General features: G+C 55.2%; 1 long non-coding RNA gene across 1 annotated transcript; it reads left to right on the top strand.

Moving 5' to 3' along the window:
• The first annotated feature begins 4,885 nt into the window (after positions 1 to 4,885).
• LOC131573989 (uncharacterized) lies at positions 4,886 to 6,188 on the top strand. Its single transcript, XR_009276330.1, has 4 exons — positions 4,886 to 4,932; positions 5,014 to 5,043; positions 5,215 to 5,241; positions 6,142 to 6,188. It is a non-coding gene; the product is annotated as an uncharacterized LOC131573989 (long non-coding RNA).
• Positions 6,189 to 9,256: the final 3,068 nt, after the last annotated feature.

The raw sequence follows: 9,256 nt of genomic DNA, 5'->3' as shown, positions 1-9,256 counted from the left end.
CATTTGGGGACATTCTGAGGACATTTGGGACCTTCTGGGACCATTTTGGGGACATTTGGGGACATTTGGGGACATTTGGGGACATTTTGGGTCATTTTTGAGTCATTTTTGGGAGATTTTGGGGTCATTTTGGGGACATTTGGGGACATATCGGGGACATTTTGGGACATTTGGGGACATTTTGGGGACATTTTGGGGCCATTTTTGAGTCATTTGGGACATTTGGGGACATTTTGGGACATTTGGGGACATTTGGGGACATTTTGGAGTCATTTGGGGACATTTTGGGAGAATTTGGGGACATTTGGGGACATTTGGGGACATTTTGGGGACATTTGGGGGGATTTGGGGACATTTTGGGGACATTTTGGGACCATTTTGGGGACATTTGGGGGAATTTTGGGTCATTTTGGGGACATTTGGGGGGATTTTGGGTCATTTTGGGGACATTTGGGGACATTTGGGGACATTTGGGGACATTTTGGGGACATTTTGCGACATTTGGGTACATTTGGGGATGTTTTGGGGACATTTTGGGACAATTTGGAGACATTTGGGGACATTTTGGGGACATTTTTGGGTGATTTTGGGTCATTTTTGAGTCATTTTTGGGACATTTTGGGACATTTGGGGACATTTTGGGGCCATTTGGGGACATTTGGGGACAATTTTGGGGGATTTTGGTTCATTTTTGAGTCATTTTTGGGAGATTTTGGGGACATTTGGGGACATTTTGGGGACATTTGGGGACATTTTGGGACATTTGGGGACATTTGGGGACATTTGGGGACATTTTGGGGACATTTGGGGACATTTTGGGACATTTGGGGACATTTTGGGGACATTTTGGGGACATTTTGGGTCATTTTTGAGTAATTTGGGGACATTTTGGAGAAAATTTTGGGGGATTTTGGGTCATTTTGTGACCTTCTGGGACCATTTGGGGACATTTGGGGACATTTTTGAGTCATTTGGGGACAATTTTGGGGGATTTTGGGGACATTTTGGGGACATTTGGGGACATTTTGGGACCATTTGGGGCCATTTGGGGACATTTTGGGGACATTTGGGACATTTTGGGGACATTTGGGGACATTCTGAGGACATTTGGGACCTTCTGGGACCATTTTGGGGACATTTGGGGACATTTGGGGACATTTGGGGACATTTTGGGTCATTTTTGAGTCATTTTTGGGAGATTTTGGGGTCATTTTGGGGACATTTGGGGACATATCGGGGACATTTTGGGACATTTGGGGACTTTTGGGGACATTTTGGGGCCATTTTTGAGTCATTTGGGACATTTGGGGACATTTTGGGACATTTGGGGACATTTGGGGACATTTTGGAGTCATTTGGGGACATTTTGGGAGAATTTGGGGACATTTGGGGACATTTGGGGACATTTTGGGGACATTTGGGGGGATTTGGGGACATTTTGGGGACATTTTGGGACCATTTTGGGGACATTTGGGGGAATTTTGGGTCATTTTGGGGACATTTGGGGGGATTTTGGGTCATTTTGGGGACATTTGGGGACATTTGGGGACATTTTGGGGACATTTTGCGACATTTGGGTACATTTGGGGATGTTTTGGGGACATTTTGGGACAATTTGGAGACATTTGGGGACATTTTGGGGACATTTTTGGGTGATTTTGGGTCATTTTTGAGTCATTTTTGGGACATTTTGGGACATTTGGGGACATTTTGGGGCCATTTGGGGACATTTGGGGACATTTTGGGGGGATTTTGGGTCATTTGGGGACATTTTGGGGACATTTGGGGACATTTTGGGACATTTGGGGACATTTTGGGGCCATTTGGGGACATTTTGGGGGGATTTTGGGTCATTTGGGGACATTTTGGGGACATTTGGGGACATTTTGGGTCATTTTTGGGACATTTTGGGGCCATTTGGGGACATTTTGGGGACATTTTGGGTCATTTTTGAGTCATTTTTGGGAGATTTTGGGACCTTCTGGGACCATTTGGGGCCATTTCGGGCCATTTGGGGCCATTTGGGGACATTTTTGGGGAGATTTGGGGAGAATTTGGGTCATTTTGTGTCATTTTTTGTCATTTTGTGTTGATTTTTCCCCATTTTCACGTTTTCCTCCCCGTTTTCGCCGTCCCCGCGTCCCCTCCCCCGCTGTCCCCTCCTCAGGCCACGCCCCCTCGGTGCCACGTCACATCCCCACCGTGGGGGACCCCGAGGTGGCCCCGAGGTGTCCCCGGTGGCCGCGCCGGCCTCGGCACCCCAAGGACGCCGTGACGTCATCGAAGGGGGCGGGGCCCAGCCTCAGGTCAGTGGTGACGTCATCGAAGGGGGCGGGGCCAAGCCTCAGGTCAGTGGTGACGTCATCGAAGGGGGCGGGGCTGAGCCTTAGGTCAGTGACGGCCCCAGGGGTGACGTCATCGCCCGATGACGTCACTCAATGGGATGACGTCACTCAACGGGATGTTAATGGGATGACATCACTCAACAGGATGACGTCACCCAATGGGGTGATGTCATTCAAGGGGATGACGTCACCCAGTATGATGACGTCACTCAACTGGATGACGTCACTCAACGGGGTGACGTCGCTCAATGGGATGACATCACCCAGTATGATGACGTCATTTAATGGGATGTTAATGGGATGACGTCACTCAATGGGATGACGTCACTCAATGGGATGACGTCACCCAATGGGATGATGTCACGCAATGGGATGACGTCACTCAACGGGATGACGTCACTCAATGGGATGACGTCACCCAATGGGATGTTAATGGGATGACGTCACTCAACAGGATGACGTCATTCAATGGGGTGATGTCACCCAATGGGATGACGTCACTTAATGAGATGTTAATGGGATGACGTCACTCAATGGGATGATGTCACTCAACTGGATGACGTCACCCAACTGGATGACGTCACCCGACATGATGACATCACTCAATGGGATGTTAACGGGATGACGTCACTCAACTGGATGACGTCACCCAATGGGATGATGTCACCCAAATGGATGACGTCACATAGTATGATGACATCACCCAATGGGATGACGTCACTCAACAAGATGACGTCACACTATGGGATGACGTCATCCAATGTGATGACGTCATTTAATGGGATGACGTCACTCAACTGGATGACGTCACCCAATGGGATGTTAACGGGATGACGTCACTCTACGGGATGACGTCACTCAATGGGATGACGTCACTCCACGTGATGACGTCACCCTCAGTGTCACTGTCACCCCTCCCCCCCTCCCAGGTCGATGCCGCTCCCGAGGCCGTCGTCCCCCGGCGCCGTGACGTCATCACCCAACGGGGCGTCACGTGACGCGATGACGTCATCACCCAACGGGGCGTCACGTGACGCGATGACGTCATCACCCAACAGGGTGTCACCTGACCTGATGACATCATCACCCAACGGGGCGTCACGTGACGCGATGACATCATCACCCAACGGCGTGTCACCTGACCTGATGACGTCATCACCCAACGGGGTGTCACCTGACGCGATGACGTCATCACCCAACGGCGTGTCACCTGACCCGATGACGTCATCACCCAACGGGGTGTCACCTGACGCGATGACATCACCCAACGGCGTGTCACCTGACCTGATGACGTCATCACCCAACGGGGTGTCACCTGACGCGATGACGTCATCACCCAACGGGGTGTCACCTGACGCGATGACGTCACCCCCGGGGCCACCGCGGCTCTGGGGACCGAGGGCGGCGCCCGAGGTCACGGCCAGGTCAGTGTCACCCGTGGTGACGTCATCGTCACCTCCCTGGGGGGTGATGACGTCACCCCATGACGTCATCGTCACCCGATGGGATGACGTCACTCCATGACATCATCGTCACCCAATGGGATGACGTCACCCCATGACGTCATTGCCACCCAATGGGATGACGTCACCTCCCTGTCCACTGTCACCCATGACATCATCGCCACCCAATGGGATGACATCACCCCATGACATCATCGTCACCCAATGGGATGACGTCACCCCATGAGGTCATCGCCACCCAATGGGATGACGTCACCTCCCTGGCCATTGTCACCCGTGACGTCATCATCACCCAATGAGATGACGTCACCCCATGAGGTCATTGCCACCCAATGGGATGACATCACCCCATGACATCATCGCCACCCAATGGGATGACGTCACCTCCCTGGCCACTGTCACCCATGACGTCATCGCCACCCAATGGGATGACGTCACCTCCGTGAGGGGTGATGACATCACCCCATGACGTCACTGTCTCCCCTCAATGCCACCCCCTGACGTCATCGTCACCTCCCTGGGAGCGATGACATCACCCCATGACGTCACTGTCCCCCCCAGGCCCCTCCCCCCGCCGTCCCCGCCCGGCGACACCAGCGACGACGACGACGAGGCCACCGCGACGGCGACGACGGCGACGGCGATGACGTCATCACCGCGGGGACGTCGCTACTTCGGCTACGCCCGCACCGTGGTGGCCTCGGCGCTGGCCCTGTCCCCTCTGTCCCCCTGTCCCCACATCCAGCAGCTGGACGGCACCGATGACGTCACCAGGGGGGTGACGTCGTCATCGGGGGTGGCGATGACGTCATCGTCGGTGGTGGTGACGTCATCGTCGGGGGTGGGGACGGCGCCGCCCGAGGGGCTCCCCCCGGACATCGTGGAGTTCGTGCTGAGAGGGGTCAGCGGGGACGGGGGGTGGCAGGGCCACCACCGTGGGGACATCGATGGAGGCCACCAGGTCATGGCCATCGATGGAGGTCACCACGTTGGGGACATCGATGGAGGCCACCACCGTGGGGACATCGAGCAGGGCCACCACCACCGTGGGGACATCGAGCAGGGCCACCACCACCATGGGGACATTCCTGAGAGCCACCACCAGCTTGGGGACATGGATGGAGGTCACCACCACCATGGGGACATGGATGGAGGCCACCATGGGGACATCGGTGGAGGTCATCGGCTTGGGGACATGGATGGAGGCCACCACCACCATGGGGACATCGAGCAGGGTCACCAGGTCATGGACATTGATCAAGGTCACCACCACCGTGGGGACATTCCTGAGAGCCACCACCAGCTTGGGGACATCGGTGGAGGCCACCACCACCATGGGGACATCGATGGAGGCCACCAGGTCATGGACATTGATCGAGGTCACCACCATGGGGACATCGGTGGAGGTCACCGGCTTGGGGACATCGGTGGAGGTCACCATGGGGACATGGATGGAGGCCACCACCACCATGGGGACATTGATGGAGGCCACCACCACCATGGGGACATGGATGGAGGTCACCATGGGGACATTCCTGAGAGCCACCACCAGCTTGGGGACATCGATGGAGGCCACCACCGTGGGGACATTCCTGAGAGCCACCACCTTGGGGACATGGATGGAGGTCATCGGCTTGGGGACATCGATGGAGGTCACCATGGGGACATTGATGGAGGTCACCACCATGGGGACATGGATGGAGGTCACCATGGGGACATTCCTGAGAGCCACCACCATGGGGACATCGATGGAGGCCACCAGGTTATGGACATTGATGGAGGCCACCACCCTGGGGACATCGGTGGAGGTCACCAGCTTGGGGACATCGGTGGAGGTCATCGGCTTGGGGACATCGAGCAGGGCCACCACCACCATGGGGACATCGGTGGAGGCCACCACCACCATGGGGACATGGTTGGAGGCCACCACGTCATGGACATTGATGGAGGTCACCACCATGGGGACATTCCTGAGAGCCACCACCATGGGGACATCGATGGACCTCATCGGCTTGGGGACATTGGGCAGGGACATCAGCTTGGGGACATCAATCGAGGTCACCAGATCATGGACATTGATCGAGGCCACCACCACCATGGGGACATCGATGGAGACCACCAGGTCATGGACATTGATCAAGGTCACCACCCTGGGGACATCAGTCAAGGCCACCAGATCAGGGACATTGATGGAGGTCACCACCAGGAGGACATGGATGGAGGTCACCAGATCATGGACATTGGGCAGGGCCACCACCACCATGGGGACATCGGTCAAGGTCATCGGCTTGGGGACATCAGGCAGGGACATCGGCTTGGGGACATGGATGGAGGCCACCAGATCATGGACATGGATCGAGGTCACCACCCTGGGGACATCAGGCAGGGCCACCACCACCCTGGGGACATCAGGCAAGGTCACCAGGTCATGGACATTGATGGAGGCCACCACCATGGGGACATCAACCGAGGCCACCAGGTTATGGACATCAGACAGGGACAGAGACTTGGGGACATCGATGGAGGTCACCAGATCAGGGACATCAGGCAGGGCCACCACCACCCTGGGGACATCAGTCAAAGCCACCATCTTGGGGACATCGACCGATGCCACCACCCTGGGGACATCAGGCAGGGTCACGGGCTCGGTGACGTCATCCAGAGCCACCACCTTGGGGACATTCCTGAGAGCCACCGGCTTGGGGACATCGCTCAGGGCCACCAGATGATGGACACTGATGGAGGCCACCACCACCTCGGGGACATCCATGGAGGTCACCGCCTCGGGGACATCGGTCAAGGCCACCACCACCACCTCGGGGACATCACTCAGGGCCACCAGCTTGGAGATGTCCAAGGCCACCACCTTGGGGACATCGGGCAGGGACAGAGGATTGGGGACATCGATGGAGGTCGCCACCGTGGTGACGTCATCCGGGGCCACCACGGTGACGTCATCCAGGGCCACCACCATGGTGACGTCATCAAGGGCCACCCCAATGACGTCATGAAGGGCCACCCCGGTGACGTCATCAAGGGCCACCACGGTGACGTCATCAAGAGCCACCACCCCAATGATGTCATTAAGAGCCACCACCATGGTGACGTCATCCAGGGCCACCACAGTGACGTCATCAAGAGCCACCACCATGGTGACGTCATCCAGGGCCACCACAGTGACGTCATCAAGGGCCACCCCAATGACGTCATCCAGGGCCACCACCACAGTGACGTCATCAAGGATCACCACAGTGACGTCATCAAGAGCCACCACCATGGTGACGTCATCAAGGGCCACCACCCCAATGACGTCATGAAGGGCCACCATGGTGACGTCATCAAGGGCCACCCCAGGGTCACCGGGGTCAGCGGGGGCGGGGCCAGCGCCCCCAACGGCCACGGGGACACCTCGGGGACACCTTGGGGACGTCCCAAGCGCCCGGGGGAGGGGACGGGGACGGAGAGGAAGAGACCACGGCTGGAGCTGGACGTGGGGGACAGCGGGTGAGGACACCTGGGGACACCTGGGGACACCTGGGGACACCTGGGGACATCTGGGGACACCTGGGGGGGTCTGGGGACACCTGGGACACACCTGGGGGACACCTGGGGACACCTGGGGACACCTGGGGACAGCTGGGGGGATCTGGGGACACCTGGGACACACCTGGGGACACCTGGGGACACCTGGGGACACCCTTGGGGACACCTGGGGACACCTGGGGACACCTCTGGGGACACACCTGGGGACACCTGGAGACACCTGGGGACACCTGGAGACACCTGGAGACACCTGGGGACATCTGGGGACACCCCTGGGGACACCTGGGGACACCTGGGGACACACCTGGGGACACTTCTGGGGACACCTGGGGGGATCTGGGGACATCTTGGGGACACCTGGGGACACCTCTGGGGACACCTGGAGACACCTGGGGACATCTTGGGGACACCTGGGGACATCTGGGGACACCTGGGGACACCTGGAGACACCTGGGGACATCTGGGGGGATCTGGGGACACCTGGGGACATCTTGGGGACACCTGGGGACACCTGGAGAGACACCAGGGGACATCTTGGGGACATTTGGGGACATTTTGGGGACATTTTGGGGCCATTTGGGGACATTTTGGGGACATTTGGGGACATTTTGGGAACATTTGGGGACATCTTGGGGCCATTTGGGGACATTTGAGGACATTTTGGAGACATTTTGGGGTCATTTGGGGACATCTTGGGGACATTTGGGGACATTTTGGGGACATTTTGAGGACATTTGGGGACATTTTGGGGACATTTGGGGACATTTTGGGGACTTTTGGGGCCATTTTTGGGACATTTGGGGACATTTGGGGACATTTTGAGGACATTTGGGGCCATTTGGGGACATTTGGGGACATTTGGAGACATTTTGGGGACATTTGGGGACATTTTGGTCTCACCTGTCCCCTCCCCCCCCCAGGCCGGAGCCCCCCCGGGAGCTGAAGGAGGAGCCGGAGGAGCTGATGAGCGACAGCTGCGGGTGAGCCCCAAAAACACCCAAAAATGACCCAAAAACACCCAAAATCACCTGAAAATGACCCAAAATCACCCCAAAATCACCTGAAAATGACCCAAAACCACCCAAAAACACCCAAAATCACCTGAAAATGACCCAAAAATAACCCAAAACCACCTGAAAATGACCCAAAATCACCCCAAAATGACCCAAAAATAACCCAAAGTCACCCCAAAATGACCCAAAAATAACCCAAAGTCACCCCAAAATGACCCAAGAATAACCCAAAACCACCCAAAAATCACCCAAAACCACCCAAAATCACCCCAAAACACCTGAAAATGACCCAAAAACACCCAAAAATGACCCAAAAATTACCCAAAAACACCTGAAAATGACCCAAAATCACCCCAAAATCATCCAAAATCACCCCAAAAATCATCTAAAAATCACCCCAGAGTCACCCCAAAAACACCCCGAAAATGACCCAAAATCATCCAAAAACACCCCAAAAACAACAAAAATCACCCCAAAATCACCCCAAAAACACCCAAAAATGACCCAAAACCAGCCAAAATCACCCCAAAATTACCCAAAATCATCCAAAATCACCCCAAAAATCATCTAAAAATCACCCCAGAATCACCCCAAAAACACCCCAAAAATGACCCAAAATCACACAAAATCATCCAAAAACACCCCAAAAACAACAAAAACACCCAAAAATGACCCCAAAACACTGAAATCACCCCAAAAACAGCCGGAATCACCCCAAAAACACGAAAAATCACCCAAAATCACCCCAAAATTACCCCAAAAACACCCAAAATTAACCCAAAATCACCAAAAATTTCCCAAAATCATCCAAAATCATCCCAAAAACACCCAAAAATGACCCAAAACCACCCAAAATCACCCCAAAACCACCAAGAATTCCCAAAATCTTCCC

The sequence above is a fragment of the Poecile atricapillus genome (genome assembly GCF_030490865.1).
Source record: "Poecile atricapillus isolate bPoeAtr1 chromosome 32 unlocalized genomic scaffold, bPoeAtr1.hap1 SUPER_32_unloc_1, whole genome shotgun sequence".
NCBI lineage: Eukaryota > Metazoa > Chordata > Aves > Passeriformes > Paridae > Poecile > Poecile atricapillus.
Note: the sequence above shows the minus strand (reverse complement) of the source record. Positions and strands in the feature narration are given on the sequence as shown.